Raw genomic sequence first — 17,923 nt, 5'->3', positions numbered from 1 at the left:
TTCTGAGTCATGGGGAGTCTGTGGGAGTGTGGGGTTTCTAACTGCACTGCTGGAGTGCTTGTTCTTCCTGAGGGAGCTGCAACTGGCCCCTGAGTCCAAGGTGCCTTTCATTCCAGTGAATTCATTCAGCTCTCATGAAACATGCCAGGCTGTGACTCCAGAGACTCAGGTGCTCTCTGTCTCCCCAGAGGGAGCGTCCAAGACCTAGAACAGCAGGCCAGCCTCTCTCCCTGGGGTGGCAAGAAGGCAGCATGTGAGCCTGTGATGAGGCACTTCCCCAGCCACTCAGAGCAAAGGTGCCTCAATAAGGTTGTCATTAAGGGCTAACCTGTGCAAGCTAGACCTATGATATATTTGGCTCTTGGACTGTTATCCACTAAATTTCAAATGCATTGGCTACCAAGCTTAGCTGGATTGAGTCTGACTTAAGGTCAACCATCCAAATAATTCATTAGTATCCTATAAACTGTGTGCTCCATCTTTACGGCTTTTTATTCAAAAGTAAACAATGCCTCATTCTTTGTGCCATCAGGTATTGTATCTCTTGATGGGTCTATCTCCTTTAAGAGATGCATAATTTAAATACAAATAAATGTATGAGTGAAATCCATGTAGAATGATATTCATGACAGACAAAATGAATGAAGAAGAGATGGGCAAAACAATTTAGATAATACCCCAAAGCAAAGCGTCACAGTTAAATCAGGATTAACCCATGAAGCATGATGTGTTTCATGAAATGACTTTGGTATAGTCTAAAATGACAATGACTTGAATTAAGAAGGGCAGTATTGTATCAAGTTTGCTCCAGTGTTCAAACAGGTTACACACATACTGGATCATGTCTAGAGAAAAGAGCCTGACTTTTTTTTTTTTAGTTAAAATTATATATAATTATATTTGCACATATTTTACAGACAAAATATTTTTAATATTTTGCATGCAACTATTTAATATTCTAGATAGAAATAATTTTATGCAGCTTTAAAAGGCAATAGACCCAGCTCTACATGGCTTGCAAGATAAGGTAAAGAAAACCACTGTATAAGGGCATGTTTGGGCGGTGAAGAAAAAATGTAGTACCCCAGCACCACATAAAATCATGGTGAAGGTGAAGCAGCAGTAGTGGTGGTGTTCAGTGATGTAGCCACTGCCCTCGTGGTGTGATTTAGAAACTGCCCACACTGGCCAGCTGTATGGGAGGGGCAACATCCTCCTGGTCCTGCCCGATTAATCATCCCCTGGTTTTCTTAGTCTCTGGTGCAAAAGGCAGACCCAGATGACTAATTCTGGCAATAGAGGCCCTGCTTGTCAACAAGACCTCCCTTTGATAGAAGTGTGATTTGGTTTTAATTTTCTTTCAGCCCATTCATTTATTTGATGCTAATGGCTGACATGAATCACAGTGTTAGAAGGGAGAAGCACGATTTGTACCAGCAGCCTAAAAGGGATGGCATGTCCACCAGGGATGGCCTGAGGGTGCAGTTTCTTGATGCTTTGGACACACCACAAGAGGATTGGCAGAGCGACTCCTCCAAACACAGTGTCCTGCTTCCAGGAAGGGCAGCATCAGCTGAGAGCACAGCCAAGGTGGAAGTGGAAAGTGGAGCTATTTTGCAATGGATTCAGTGGGAGTCTCAAACTGACAAGGTGATGATTACTGTGGCCCCAACCAAGTGCAGACTTTGTTTAACTTTACTAGTATGAGTAAGCCAATTGGCGTCACTGGGCTTGTGTGCTTAAAAGTTCTGGCTGTGTTAAAGTACCTGGTGGGCCAGGGAATAATGGGTGTTTAAGCACCTTGCTGGGCACAGTCCTGGGACAAGCCTCACCCTGACCCTCTGCAAAGTGGGTGTGCTCAGCCCTGGTTGAGCCCACACTATCCACAGCCCCATAATGCTGGGCGTTGTCTAAATCACAAAACATGTTGCACTGAGGCAGACAAAACTAACAACAAAATTAGCACGAGTCAGTCCATCTGACTCTGTAAGAAGCTTCAGAGTTTCAAAATTAATCTTGAATTTACCTCTAACCTTGAAAACAAAACTAATTGCAGAATGTAAGACTCCCTGAACATGTTAGGAAACTTGATAGGAATACCTAGGAAAAAACACATACACTTTAGATAAACCCCCCATTTTAATTGTATCAATTCTGCCAATTAATGATAATGGAAGAGCAGCCCAATTAGCTAAATAGCTAATAGTTTTATCAAGCAGAGGCTGGCAATTTAAAGCAAACAAATTCATTCTAATTTTATCCCCTTGCACACCAAGATGTTTAAAGGATAATGGGGGGATCCAATAAAGGATATTGCTCAAATAGAGCTACATTTAAATCACCTAATGGCTTTAAGAGTTTTACCCCAATTAACAAAGAAGAAACATGAACATCATTCAGTGACTTCCAGCATAATCTTCATTAAAGAAAATCTTCATTAAAAAAAAAAACAAACATATCCTCCAACTAAGGGCAAAATGGAAAACATCACTGACTTTTCCCTTAAAAAAAAAGTGACTTCTCCCAAAACAAAGGCTCCTCTGTAACAGCAAAAGTATCGGAGAAAAAAAAAAGACCCTCATGTCTAAGCCTCAGTTTATAAATCATCTTCAAACTGTGGTCATTAGTTTTAACATAACAGTGGATTTGAATAAAGGAGATTGACCTATCTAACATATTTAAGACCAAATCCTACTGTTACCTAAATCTGAAATAAGTTAAGGCTATTGAAGAGAATCAAAAGCCCTTTCAAAACCAATAGCCAGAACAAATTCCCCATGATCATAATTTTGAGGATAAAAAATCCATTAAAGTGATGTCTTTGATTGCTATTAATGAAGCAATCTGGAATAAATCCAGAGTGATCCATATGGATAATCGAATCTCTCATTTTCTCACATTTTACAGATTTGGTCCCTGATTTATGTGACAGTGATGGGCAAAAGGCTCCTTTCCTTTTGACTCTGGGCTGCTCAGCCTGGACAGCTGATGTCATGGTCTCTAAAGGGAGCTGGAAGAACAATGAACTCGATGCTCAAAGAAAGAGGAGCTCAAATAAATCGACTTCCAGCCTCAACCTCATATCCCCAAATACCTCTTCTTCACTACAGGTCTTGTGAAGGTTACTGTGGGCTGCAGAAACCACCAAAGAGCTGCTAATTAACTGGCACAAACCTCCCTCCCTCCCTCCTCAATATCCCCCTCGTGGCTCAGAGGTGCTTGGCACTCTCACTGCCCTGCCAGGCTCAAGCAAAGACAGAGGTGTCACACAGGGGGCAGAGGTGGCCTCCAGAAAAGCCCCGGGTAAAGCCTTTGACTGAAGATTAACTGCTTTTGGGGGAAGGTAGAAAGATTTTCCCTTCATTGTTAAGCTCTTGTTTCCCCAGTAGAAGCAGTAGAAGATTTAGGCTTCTCTCTCTCTCTCTCTCGTTTTTTGGGTTTTTTTTAATAGTGTCACGAACTCAGAGACAACGAAACCCCTCATTCCTGGAGCTGTGGCCAGGTCACTCGAGCTGGGGGCAGGGTGGGTGCAGAAGGAGCCCTGTTCTTCCTTTGCCACCCACAATGCCAACCCCAGTTTTACGGCTCTCATTCTCTGCCCTTTTCTCTTCAGACAGATGATTCCAGCACCTCAGCCCTCAGCACCAGTTTTATGACTTCCACATATACCCTAACCAGCAGCAGTCTCTCCCTTCCCTGCATGGCCTGCTGCCAGTCAGATCACTTCCATGAGCCAGCCTGCTTTTTTCCCTCCCACTGCCCCCCCAGCTCCTCTCCCACATGGCTGTCATCTTACCTGGTGCCTTGGTTTCTCTTGCTAAGCTGACCATCCCTGTTCTGGTTCCTTCGGATTTGCAGAAAAATTTACCACTCATCCCATCTTTTGAACCAGTAGCACTAAAAAGGAATACAAAGTTTTCGTTTGTGACTTGGCTTTTTTACTGCCTGTAATCTCTCTCTAGGGTAGGTGCCCATGTCCTCCACCTTTCCCTAAAATCAGAATCACCTGTGGTCCAGAAACTGTCACATCCTGCAAAATGCTCCTGACCCCATGCCACAGGGTCAGGACTGGGCCCCCATCTCTGAGCAACAGTGCCTCAGTCAGAATTCAATAACGTACTTGTATTATATGAACTGGTAGGAAGTGATTTTTATTTGAAACTGTATTTTAGATTTCAAGCATGAACAAAAAGTGAGACAGCAGGTCAATACACTTTGTACAGATATCACACTTTATTTTGATCTTTCACCTTCATTATCATCCTAAACTATTTTTGAGTCATATTTAATTTCACAGGTGTAACAGCTCCTTTTCCTTCTAATCTGACTGCACAGTGAAGGCAAAAGCCCATGGGTTCAGGTTTTTTTATATACTTTTATCCAAAGCAAACTTAAGAAGGTCTTTAGAAGTCTGATCTATATGTAAGGAATAGTTACTAACAGAACCATCTACCTCTCAAACAAATGAAATTATATATAAAACTTTCACTCTGATTTCACAGAGTCTCCTGTTGCTCCCACTCTTGCAGCTCTTTTCTGCATTTAGTTGCCACTAAAAGATATGCAACTCCAAGGTGGTTTCTTTTACAAGTGCTGCATCTACAAGTGCATGTCAGTCAACATGGATCCATGCATCAGAGGTGTCTCTTTGTAAAAGGATGCCCTTGGGTGACCAGGGTCAGTAAAAATTGCTGGTTTTCCCTATGACAGTACAATTAGGACAGAAGCTGTCTCCTTTCCAGACTCACTAAAAATGAGGTAAACATAAAAACCTAAGATCAAGAACACAAGGTTGAAAAAATCAAACTATTCCAATATTTTATGTCTGATAATTACCAGTAGTGGATGTTCAGAAGCTGAAGTGTAAGAACAGGCGAAATACCGAAATTTGGCCAGTGTTATGTGCCCTCCCTGTAACCGGTGGCCTAGGCAATCTTGTTCAGACTCGCGCAGCATGTGGTGAGATTACCAAAATCTTCAAGCTAGACTCGAGGCCAGTTGTTGACAATTCTTGAGGCTATATAGAGATTACTGTTTTAATGTTAAAATGCAGTTATTTTTTCCTACTTTTTATCGATCTGAAATGATACCTGCAGCTCATCTAAATGATCTTCATTGTTCTTCATTGCCCACAGCACTTTTCCTCAAATCCTTTAATCAGCTTGAATCTAAGAAGTGAAAGCAGACACTTTATCATGAGATTTTTGGGACTTGTGCCGACACAGTAGCTCTGGACGCACCTGTGAAATGTTAGGACAATTTTTAGGAAAATTGGGAGAATTAAAGGAGTTGAACCAGCAATGGCAACATTAATATTCTCTGCTAGTGATGGGAGAGAGCAACAGTTCACTACCAACATATGCCCTTGCAGGTGGGTGTTTCTAAGAGCAAAAGTGCTAAGCCCTGACATTTGTAGGATAGTTTGGAGATTGTGGAGCAGGCTTCAGGAAGCATACCAGTCCCAGCTGGGTGATAATCTACAGTGGCCACAGTGCAGGTAGACATCTCATCTAATTTAAGGAGTACGCTCAGACAAGTATTTGGGAGATCCATTAATGAAATTAGACCTGGAAAGCACAGCATCTTTCATCTGTATAGAGGCAGCGAGTAAGATGGAAGGAGCATTTGGGGTGGAATGATTCAGCCTGCTGAGCCCACCTGTCATGGCCCTGACAGAGAAGAACCTTTCCCCCATGAAGTAAAGCTATCAAAAGTTAAGAGGATTTCTTTGCAGCCAGACAGGGTAAAAGAAGGGATATGTGAAATTTTCTTCCCAGCGTTGTTAAGAGTCTCCACTGGCAAAACTAATGGGCAATGTAGCAAATCGTAGTTGTAGTATTTTTTTAAGAAACCAATGTGACTAGTCAGCTCTGGGACACAGATTGCAAAATACAAAAGCAGTTATGAATTCCATTAGCTTTTTTGAAACCAAAGGAATTTTACCACCAGAGGAGAACAAATTCTGCTGCTAGTTATGGTGATCCAATTCCAGTAAAGCTGACAGAACAACTGCAGAATTAATTGGAATAAAGCAAACAGAACTACTACTACTTCAGGTACAGGAGGAATCTGCTCCAAGCCCCTGGAATGCATCTGTGATGAACAGGTATAACTACAGAAATAACTATCTCACTGTGTTGAGTAAGAGCAAGGAAGAGAAAGAAACCTTTTTTACCCCTTGAAAAGAAACCCGAACACACAGCTCACTTTTATAAATAAATGTGTTACCTGAAGAACAGTTGCACACACTCATTTACATAGGATTTGGTATACATCTGTGCTCTTCAATAGATTATTCCAGACCTTGAGTATTTCCTATAATTAATGTCAATATGCTTGGCTTATTTGTTATAAAAGAAAAGAGTTTCTAATTAGCCTTTTTGATGTGCAAAACTCCAGTATTTCTCTCTAGTGTTTTTGAGATCATGTTTTTTATTTTACACTACTGAGTGATAGTAAGACTTAGGACTAATTCTGAAGATGGTTTAAATTGAAGATGTATGTGAGAACTAGGCCTTGACCTGGCACTCACCATGGGGTAAGGTCCTCCTGCTATAAGCAATTTCAGAAGTCCACATATTATCAACTGGCCTTGTGACAAGTCAAGTATTCCAAATTCCTTTTAAATTCAACCAACACTTTGCATATTTCCCTTTATTATAGTGACATACACAATTTACCTTTAAACCCTAGCAAACCCTACTTGCCTTTGCTGAACCTCAGGAGAGTCTTTGGGAAGAACAAAACCTTCACAGCAGTGACATTCAGAGGCTTATCACAACACACCAGGAACACAAGTAAATCTCAAGCAGTAGAAAAGAGTACAACTGTAGTGAGCTGCCTTGATGCAGCAATAAAGAAGGTTGAGGTGAGAATTTTTTTAATACCAGTCAACCCTGCAGAAAGACCAGACAAATTAAGAAGTTTTTGCCAAGTCAGAGGATAGGTTCTATCAGCAGCATATAACATGAGGATGGAAAGTTGTGTGCAGACTCCTATCACTTTCCCCTCTTTTTCTTGGGAGGAACTTAGCACTGAATTTGCATTTAAGTAAAACCTTGGCACAAGACTGACTGGATGCCTGTTGGAAGCAACTGGAATATTTTGTTTTTACTTTGAATCTTAGATTAAAGTCTAAATGAGAACAGAGCAAGGCCTGATCTGCAGAGGCATACTGAAAAAATAAATTGTGCTTCTCTATTAAATTGGACACCCAAAGCACTTTATTGAATGCTGAAACGAGATGTGAAATTCCATGACAAGCTCAGGTTTTCTTTCCTGTGCAGCTTTCATTTAACACAAAGAGGCTTATTTTGCATATCATGGGGCCCTTGATCCTGAGCATTAAATATAACAGCTTCCCTAGAAGCTTTATAGCCTTGGCAAGACATTATAGATTGGCCTTGTTTGTTGATCTGTTAATTCAAACAAGAGTAGAACATTTCTAAAACTTTGGCCAAATTAACATCTTTTTGACTGTTCCAATGAGCTAATATCACAGTAGAAACCTGGAAGCAGTAGTCAAGTCTTTGATGATTTATTTAGTAGGAGTCATCTTGTAGCTAATTGTCTGCCGTTTTTAACCTCATTCATGTGCGCTGCTGATTCTTCTTCCATCATCTTCGGTTTTCTCCTCAAGCTTTCTTACATCTCTATATTTATAATTTCCAGATGGCAACTCAACTTCATCACAATATTTTTTATGAACTTGCCAAACCACATCCAAGATTTTCAGACTCAAAAGTAAAAGATAAAATCATCCTTAGAGGGCACCTCACCCTTCTGCACCCAGGCACATGAAAAAAAAGACAGCTTTAGGCTCTGACATTTTACATCAATGATGAGTCACAGCTTAGGGTTTTTTGGTTTGGTTTGTTTTTGGTGTTGGAATTTTCACCTTTCCATTCTTCTCCTGGATTTCTCACCTTGAAGCCATATCAAAAGAGAATAAATACTGGTGTGCCATGTTTTCTGTTTGTACTGCATAAGTTACCATCTCTGTAGTACTGGTCCCAGTGACATGCATACCTGTCAGCCACTGCAGATGAACCACAGGAAGAATGAAGGATGACCAGGCAGGGAAGTTTTAGCTGGGAGTGCAGCAGACTTTTACATCACACTGGCAGTAAATCTTAGCAGAGATCAGAATTAACTCAAATGTTCAAGACATTTGATGGCTGTAACCTAAATCTTTCTGGGTTAGTTCAAAGAAGAATCTGATTCACTGTGTGGTTCTGTTTCCACTGTGGCTTAAGGACTCTCCTGATGTTTGTTAAGTCATAAAAATATAACCGTTCTAGTCACATTTCTGGTTAATCTCATGTGATTCTTCATGAGATAGAAAGTCCTTCCTGGTGATTCTCTGCCTTCAATTATTCTGGTGCATGACTCAGCAATTGTCACATGTCTGTTTTGGGGTGGTTTTTATGCCATGAGTAAATGAAGGCCTCTTTATGCCTGGTTTCTGTCTCCTATCTGTATGTTTAGGAAGAAGGCTGAGTCCCTTGGGAGATGGAAGATACTCTGTTTGGGCAATATTATTACCATCATCTACTATGATCCATGCCTGTGGGAAGATATTTTTAAAAATAATAAGTTCTATTTTGCTAATGTAGCTATTGTTTAAATATAAAATATAATTAGAGTATCCACCCAGGGTGTATGTTGTTGTGTAACTTTATAATACTACATCTAGATGAGTGTTGGCATTCTACCTATGTACTTAACCACACCCAGGAATGCTGGTATTGCACAATTACACACATCCTGTTGACTAATTACATAATAATTAGTATTTTTAGTATTCAAAGATGCACTCAAGTCAGTTGTGCAAGATTTTATGTCACAGCAAATTAAAGACAAAGAATAACAAATGTATCTAGTAAACAATGCTGTCCAGATAGCTTACTGAACCTGGACAGAATTTCCAGCAGACAGCATGTAATACTTCATACTTCATTTTAAAATATATGACATTTTCTACATGTTTGGCAGAAACCCCCTCCCCCCCTTACTTTGGATTATACCTTTTTTATAAGACTTTTGAAGTAATTTTGTATTCAAAACAGTTAGAATTTCTGTAGTCTGCCTCCTTTTGAGTTATGATCACTTCTCACAACCAGAGATAATTTTTGGCTGAAAAGGCACTGTGATGTGCCTAGGGAAGGAATATTTTTTTTTTACAATGGCAACTCTGGAAGAAGTCTGGAAAATGAGCTTTTAGTTAGCAATTATTTACAAAATATCCCAAATATTGTTGTTTTAAGAAAGCACTACTGATTAGCCCTTGCCACTTGGATTTGGAACAGATTTTCCATAAGCCTGAGTGGAGTGTCTTGATTTGGTCTCTTAGTTCTCATAATGTTGATGAGAGACTGGATGAACAGTCTGGCTCACCATTTGGATTTGGGGGATTTAAGAACAGAGACTTTTTGTTGCAATCTTGTCTTACATGAGCTTAATTTTTTTTTTTTTTTTTTTTGTGTAATATAACTTCTAAACTTGCTGTTAATCTTGATTCAGTCAAAATTTACAGAAGGTGGCACAGAGGCCAAGCCCTGGGTCTTGCCTAGGGCATAGTTTGATTAGCTGCAATGCACCAAATGGATTGAATATGATGTTTCAGAGTGTTTTTGGTCTGCCATTGCTAGTTTCCCTGGAACCCTCAGTTGTGCACATAGACCTTTATGATGAGAAAGATGGAAAATATGGACTATGTTCCCACCTCCAACTGTGTTTGTGAGGCAAAAGAACAAAAGATATTTTGAATATAGCTTCATTTTTTTTCTCTTCATGAATTTGATTTCTAACTTGTCAGTTACTGAGGCAGCAAATGATTTTTCAAGACCTTGAAAACAAACCACTCCCCAGGAGTTTCTGTTTAGACTGTTTCTTTTTTCATAGGGCATGAGGTTATAGTGCAAGACCAGCTTCTTTCAGCTACTATGAAGAGTAACTTTTTGCTGCCCTAGCAAGTTAAAAATTGGTATTTTAGTCTGAACATTTGCCCTTGTCAGGCAGTTACTTTTTAGTGAACTAACATCTCTATGAAAGCAAAGTGGGGCTGCTTGGAAGGAGAATGATGTGAGACTGCTGAAATAAATGACATTGTTCAGTTTAGGGACACATGCAAGTAACTTTATAACTGCCCCTAAAGCCTTAGCATCCCCTCTACCCCAAATATCAGCAATAAAGTCAGGACAGTACTGCATTTCTCTGCTGCTGGCAGATACTTAAAAAGTGGCCAGCTTTCTGAATGTGTAATTTGGTCTCCTGTTACTTCTAAAGGCTCTTCTATGTTCACTGCATTCTTTCCTGGGGTGCTTTACCCATGACTAGTAGACAAGATTTTTCAGAGGGACAGGGTAACTATCCTCACTTGTTTATCTTGGTCACCACTGGCAAGCAAACAGCAACCTGATTTCCTACTGAGAACCAGTGTTTCCTCTGAAAGCAGTTGCTTCAAAAAGTGCTCTTCAAACATAAGGCCACAGTTGACATGCTTGGTCAAATCCCCCTTTTCCCTTCTTTCCTAAAGAAAAACAAAGCCACAATGAATTTACACACCTTTCTATGTCCCTCCAACAGAAATGCTGTGGCTCATCTGCATATATGATGAGCAGTATTTCATTATTGAAAATAATCCATAACAAAAAAATGCACCTGGCCAGCAACATAAGACCAAGCTGCTTCCTGATGTGATTTTAAATGGCTGAGATATTAAACACTGAAAAACGGGGTTTATAATGGAAATACTGACAGACTATTAACTATAGCAGTGCTGCTCTAATAAATGAAATAGCCTGTCGTAATCTCTAATTCATAAATATGCAAATACAAGGCAGAGGATTTGCTCCAAAGGATGTCTCTATAATTTTAACTGACCTTTACTGATACTAAATGAGCCTGTTGCTTCTGGTTTTGTGCATTAAATAGAAAGTACAGGGAATCCTGTCTCTCTACATCCAAGGCCCACTTCAGCTCCCATAAGTGACAAAGGCAAAAATCCTTGCTACCTTCAACAGGAAAAATCTGGCCCCAGAACATTTAGAATGTGAGACACCTGGCATTAAACTGAACTCTTGACTGTACTTGATTTTAATTCTGTTCTCATCTGTGTTAATTATTATTATATTAATTCTTCTGTTTGAGAGAAATTAAGCACACATTTGCCCCATGTGTCAAAGAGCTTGACCTGCCAAAAGGCACTTACTTGCTCAGTGATAAACAGACCATCAACACAATGATATAAATGTTGAATTTTAGCCAGTTTCCTGTTCTGCACCAAATGGAAGTAAATCCACTGACTTAATATTTAATAACCTAAATGTAATTTCTTTTTTTCTGCCTCACATTGCACAGTAAAGAATTGGATGGCTAGCAGTTTTGCAAATTCCCAACCCCTAATTATTTTAAGCTATTCATCCTGGTATCTGTCCATTGATGCTCAGCCAAATTGCCAGCAGGGGAGAGATCTGTCCAATCCAGGAGCTAAATGAGTCACTGAGAGTCAATCTGTTTTTTTCCCTTGCTGCTGGGATTTCCTTGGGTCCTGGCCTCTCTCTGCTCCAATCACACAGACACAGCTCCAGGCGTGGGTCCTCTTTGGCTTGAGCTGCCTCCTGTCTCCCATGTCTGCTCTGCTCATCACAGCTGCTGATGGCTCTCGCCGGCTGGCCACACAAGACCAATACTTCCACCACACTGCTCTTACTGCTCTTGCTCTGAAGGAAATGAAGACATCCTGGCCTTGTTGAATTTGCTGATGAAGTAATACATCAGGTATCTAGATGGAAAGCAAACCACATGAATAAAATGTGTCATCTGGGTTAGATACTAATTTATTTGCCTTAAGTTCTGGGAACAATATCTGCAGTTTTTCCAGAGAATTTGGTTAACTTCCATAGAAACTGAATACTAATACGATTTCTGTAGCATGGAAGACAAATAGGAAACAGAGAAAAAATAGACTCATCAGAAATATTAGCTGCTCATTATTAAAATATCTGACGATGACACAAATAAAATTTATAAACAGGAACATTTAGAGCCTAACTTTTCACTAAAAAGCAAATTCCCTGCTTCGTCCCTTTTAGGGACAGGATTCAATTACACAGAAATATGCAGCAGACTTAAGGACTGCATGTAAGATTAAGATAACTGGTATTTCATGGTAAATGATTAAATTAGCTGACACAGTTTTATCCTGAACTTTGCCATTAAAACTGACATTTTTGTGCCACGCACATTGTAGGCTGCTGGTAATCTAAACTGCCTTTCTTCTTTCAAAGACTTTAAATAGCTGAAGAACTCTTGTTCTTTACTCTATTTGCAAATGTCTGGAAAATATATCTACAACATAACAAGATGAACTAAGCACAGGACTTTTTTTTTTCCTCATCTATCATACAAATACCTTGAGAAAACAGCAAGGAGGTTCCAAATGCCCAGATTAAGCTCTGCAACATGCACTTTAATCAAGTAATTTATGTGACTCTGCAGAGATGAGAACATGCTGTCCTCCTCATGGTGAGTGAAAATAGAGAAATGACAGAAGTCTCTTACTAAGAATTTAATTATTCCTAGTATACAATTTTAAACCACTCAATGTTTATTCCTCTTCTTTTCAGGCTTGCTTTTTTTATGATGGCAGGAATTATGGGAATAATTTTGATATAAACCAGGCGTAGAAGTGTATGGATGAAATGTTGTCAGAGCTGGCTTTAGCCACTGCCTTTCAGTTGAGTTAGCTGGGAAGGAGCAGCTCAACTCCTCGGTGAAGATACTCAGTCTTCAAGCAAAGTGCAGGCACGTGTCACTGCACACAGCAAAGACCAGTCTGATCAGAGACATGAACTATGAGAGAAGCACAGTTCCTGAATATTGCACTGAGAGAGCACCAGACTGGGTGGGAAGAAAAGCCACAGAGGCACTGCAGAAATGAAGAGAGGTGGCAGGACATGCAGCCAGTGCACCCCTATGAAAGGCCAAGGGTGAGCATAAGGAGTGGGCTCTGCCTGAAAGAGGTGCCACAGGCAATTGGATGAACTTATTTTATTTTTATAGCTGTTTGACTTGTCCAGTGCTCAGAAAAACAGGTCTTCCTTCTTTTTTTGTAGACACATAGAATTACATGAAAGCAGTGTGTGACCCTCACACTTTCTCCATGTAATTAGTACAACCTAGAATACCTCAAATTTTTAGCCAGCCATGAAGCTCAAAAGAAGTAGCTTTAAGAATACAAAAGCATAGGGACTAAAATACTAGTCCAGAACAGTGGTCCAGCATGTTCAGTCTTTCAGAAACAGGATCTTTACACACTTGTGAATATGATGCAAGAGGAACGACAATTATTATTGTCGACTACCTAAATGGGACACTTAATTTTCCACCCACAGGCTCCAAAAGTTGAAGTTTTATGATGAAGTCATGCATGGCACAAAGATAAAAGAAGTCTCCAAACACTGACAATATAATTTGGAGAGGTAAAGACCTGTCTCTTACATGAACTCTGTACTAGTAACCAAGATCTTTGCTGGAAAAGGTAGTGGAAGCTCAACAGACACGAAAAAAAATGTGAGTTTTATTCCAGAAGAGAATTTGGCCCTTTATTCTTAGTGCAACTTATCAGAGGTGTGTGCATAACGTGAATGCTATATAATTTTGCTGTGGCAAAATCTTTGTATGCCTTGTTATCCATGAACAGTTGAGCAAGACTGTGGGCTCTTTCTGTCTTGGATCTGTTCTAGTAAAGAAGAAACACAGCATTTTACACAGCATCTTCCCCAGCAGTTAAAAACTGCAGTTTATACAGCACCTGCACAATCACACCATTATCATCAAAGCATGACTTTCATCCCTGAAAATCATAATGGTCATGAAGTCAAAGAAAGGCCCACAAAGACAGTTTCACTGTTTGAGAATGCATACAAATGTTGAATATGAATGAAACTCAATCTGATTATCAAAAAATTAAACCTGTATGATGATCTCACAAATTATGCTATTAAATTCAAAATTCTCATCTCTCCTAAATATTTTTTGTCTTTTAAAAGATACAGCTACCTTTACTTTCTCTTTATATGTTTTATGAAAACCTTTCACAGCAGAGGTTACATTAATCATCTAGCTTTCTTATTCCAAAATGTTCCACTGATCATTCATTATTAACTGAGTAAAATGAAGGTAGCTATGATAAATTTTGGTCTATCTCAAAGTATTAGAAAGGATATGAAAACATCTTGTTCATAGTGCTAACTCTTAGATAACATATGAGGGAATAGGCCCAGTTTTTTCACTGTCACACACAATGAGGCTCTTAACAACCCAATCACTTGTTATTAGTTTTTTTCCCAATTCCTAGGCACTAATAGTTTCAACCTGCTCTTCCACTTAGCAGAAGCACATTCAAACAATATAACCATGAAAGAACTGGATGTGGGTAACCGGAAGCCTATCAGTATCAGAGATTAGGATCCTAAAAATTGTCTAGTTCTTTTTGTAATTAATGTATGTTCTCTAAACAGATCTACATACATCTATGCCTTGATGTGAATGCTCTGGAGAGGAAATAAGGAGTCTGTGGCTGCTCTTAGATCTGGAAGTGATGTCTTTCAAAACATTTCAGTAATTGGTGCTCTTTTATAAAATATACTGCAATATAACTGTACACAAAACTTGAAGCGCTCCTTTTCAAGTGGCTGAACACAGGAATGAAATACAACCTAGAGAGGAATAGAGAGAACTCAGAAAATAAAAAGGAACTAATCCCTATTAGTGACTTGAGATCATGGATATAACTTGCTGCTTTTCATTTGGCTATCTAGACAGATGGGCTAGACTGAAGTCAGCAGGGCTACTTGTGATGTACTCCACAACTGAACATATTTGGAAAAAGCTGTTCTACTAAGTTAATTATTTACATCTTAAAATGCTTTCAGTTTTGCTATAGCCACAACTCAGCTTGGGTTCTCCACAGCCAGAGAGGGTCAGGCTATATGTAAGAGAAGCAGACAGGGACAGAAGCTGTGCAGTGTTGGCCATGGGCTTAATAAGAGCTTGATTCTGTACCAATGAAATCAACAGGAGTTTGGCTCTTGTTTGCAATGGGAGGTGGATCAGCATTTTATGCCAGCTGTTCCCTGCTGGGTAGGGATAATCCCTTTGAAACAAAATATTTAACTTGTTCTCACTCTGTTGTTGTAAGAAGGCTTCCCATGAAAATGCTTTCATGAGAATTAAAAGGTGTGTCCCATTTTTATTTCCAAATAGCACCCCCCTGTAGTATATAGTTGCAGATCAAAAAAAAGACAAACCCCAAAATCCCCCACCTGCACCTAAACCCACACAAGTTTACAAAAAATTTTACAGAAATGAGTTACAGGATGGAACTGAGTCACCTGTCTGTTCTGCTGGCCATGACAGCACTTGCACTTTCCTCAGCCAGGAGATGCAGCATGGAAACATGTTAATTCAAACAGCTGCAATTGAAGTGGGACCCCGTGGGCAGAAGTGAAATAACTGAGGTTATTAGTTATTAATTATTTGCTGCATGCAAATAGAAGATGATAAAAAATCCAAACTTCCAACAATCATGAAAGGAGTCATGAATAACAGTGTGGGAAAAGTATGAGAGATGATGGGAGTTAATGAAGGACAGCATTAACGATAAAAACTTGTACATGTGTCCTCCAGTCTGGATCTGAATACAGCATTTAGTCTCAGTTGCTGTTTCTGTGTTTATTTTTTGTGTTTTACAGTGAAAATGAGGTTCTAAAACATGGCTGATGCCCAGGTTGCTCTACAGATCAGCAGCAACAGTGGCTCCTTCTAGTACCTGCATGTGTTGGTCAAGTTCAAAAAGAATGTGCAAGTTGGGCCCATTTACACCAGCTCTCAGTTTGGTTCACTCCCTCTCACTCCTCTGGCTGAGGTCCATTTGGCTGACAAACCTGGAACATAAAGTTTGCTAGGTTTTATAAAGCAATTATTTAATTTAAAAAGTCTTTCATTGCATTCTAATGGGATTTCCATAAAATACAGAGTCCTCCACAATATCCAGGGAACTGTAATTTACACTATAAACTACGACATTTTTTGAAGAGGTCTAGAAGACCTAAAGAGAGGAAACTTCCAGAGACAGAGCTGTTTGGCCTGGCAACCAGGAACTGAGCCTACTGTAGAGTTACATCCTCCAGAAGCAGGAAACGTATGGAATCATTTGAGATTAAGAGACTGTGACATTTTTATAGAATGAAAGGAGGAACTGAGAGATACAGTGACAGAGCCGGGAGCTGCAGCTGGCTGGCTGTTCCACAGAGCATTCCCCTCACAGATTTTTATGACTCTCCTAGCCCTAATATTAAACACTTGACCTTTTTGTCAAATACTATTTTATATTATTAGGTTGGATGATTAGTTACTAAATATACCATCTATAGTAAATAGGAAATTGTGTATTCTGATGCTTTTAGTCTTAGACCTTTCAGGTATTGGTCCTTTGGCATTTAATGTTAGAACATTGAGTGCTCTTATATTAAGTCCCTTGGTAAGCAAGAAGTGCACAGCATTTTCACATAGGGCAGAGGGGTTTCTGAGGCAGCACTACCAGAGTGGAGAATGCTGTAAACATTGTGAAGTCAGGGATAACTAGGAGCCAGCTGATGCTGAATGATACACCTTAATCTACAGCCTAGGAATATATCCATTTACCTTTTAAAATTCTGTAAACCAGAACTTTTCAAATGACTCTTCCCTGTGCCTCTCTACCTGGTGAACTCTTCTATTCATCCTCTCCCCTCTCACATATAAAACAGATACTAATGTTAGAAGCAGAATTAGTAATTTGCTTTTTTACCTCTCCCTCCCAGCACTTCGTACCCTGTTTTGGGAAATCTGCTGCACACCACTCCCTCCCATTAAATCCCACCTCAAATATTTAGATTTAAAGGTATGTGGTTATAGACAGCATGATCCTCAATTTGTGAATATTTGTAATAGTTTTGGAAGACAAAAAAAGATCAAAAGTCTTCCTGGACCTTAAAATTGTTTTAATAGGATTGGATCCAAATGCTAGTGCAAAAACATCTATCACCCTTAGAGGACAAGCTGCATGAAGAAGAAAAAAGAGACTTACTAGTAAATACTGTGGAGCTTATTTAGAAGAGCACCACATGGAGTCCATGTAACATATTTACAGTGTACAACTTCAGCCTGGACACAGATTTATGTTTTGGATGATTCCTCATTACCAGCAAATGACAGAGCTGCTTTATTTTTTAGCAGATTTGGTCTGGTTCTGATCTCAGTCCTGAAATGTAAGACTGGTACAGCTCCAGTCATTTCTAAAGAATCATTGCTGCCTGATACCAAGGTTTCAGTTGGTCTACTGGATTTAATAAGCCAGCTGTTCTAAATCCTAGAGTAGATTTCCTCTTTGTTAATACAGGATGGTACTTGTTAGCCAAGCAAAACCCAAGGACTCACCCATTTATGTGAGCAGAGGATGAGCAGACTAAACTGCAGGATTTGGCCTCAAATTTGCAGAGCAGTAATTATAATTTCTTTGATTACACACAAGTGTGATAGAGGCAGCCTATGCACAAACCAGATAACATGACCTTTTTGCAGTCTAACTTCTTGCTATTAAAACAGGCATGTTTGAGAACTACAAGAATTAGGAAAAAACAGGCAAAACCTGCCCTTCTTAAATCATAGTGTCTGAAAGGTTAATGAACAGTGAATCCTAGTCAGGAGCACCACCATGTTCCTATAACTGCTGTCCACTTTGGTCTTTAATAATAATGGCAAAATATTACTGAAGCTGAAGATACACCACTGCAGTAAAGCATGGTTATTTAGCAAACAAATACATTCAAAATAAACTGCTGGAAGCCTGCTGTACTCCAGCATCTGCCAAGTCAAG

The 17,923-nt window shown here is 39.5% G+C and overlaps 1 protein-coding gene across 2 annotated transcripts in view; it reads right to left on the bottom strand.

Annotated features, from left to right (window-relative positions):
- The window catches only part of LOC111932828 (uncharacterized), a 316,058-nt gene that overhangs the window by 26,531 nt on the left and 271,604 nt on the right, over positions 1–17,923 (bottom strand). For both annotated transcript variants that reach the window (XM_086841536.1, XM_086841534.1), the window contains one exon: positions 3,797–3,897. The gene's annotated coding sequence lies outside the window, so the exon portion shown is untranslated. The remainder of the gene's footprint in view (positions 1–3,796; positions 3,898–17,923) is intronic.

Source organism: Cyanistes caeruleus, chromosome 9 (assembly GCF_971803275.1).
Source record: "Cyanistes caeruleus chromosome 9, bCyaCae1.hap1.1, whole genome shotgun sequence".
Classification (NCBI taxonomy): domain Eukaryota; kingdom Metazoa; phylum Chordata; class Aves; order Passeriformes; family Paridae; genus Cyanistes; species Cyanistes caeruleus.
Note: the sequence above shows the minus strand (reverse complement) of the source record. Positions and strands in the feature narration are given on the sequence as shown.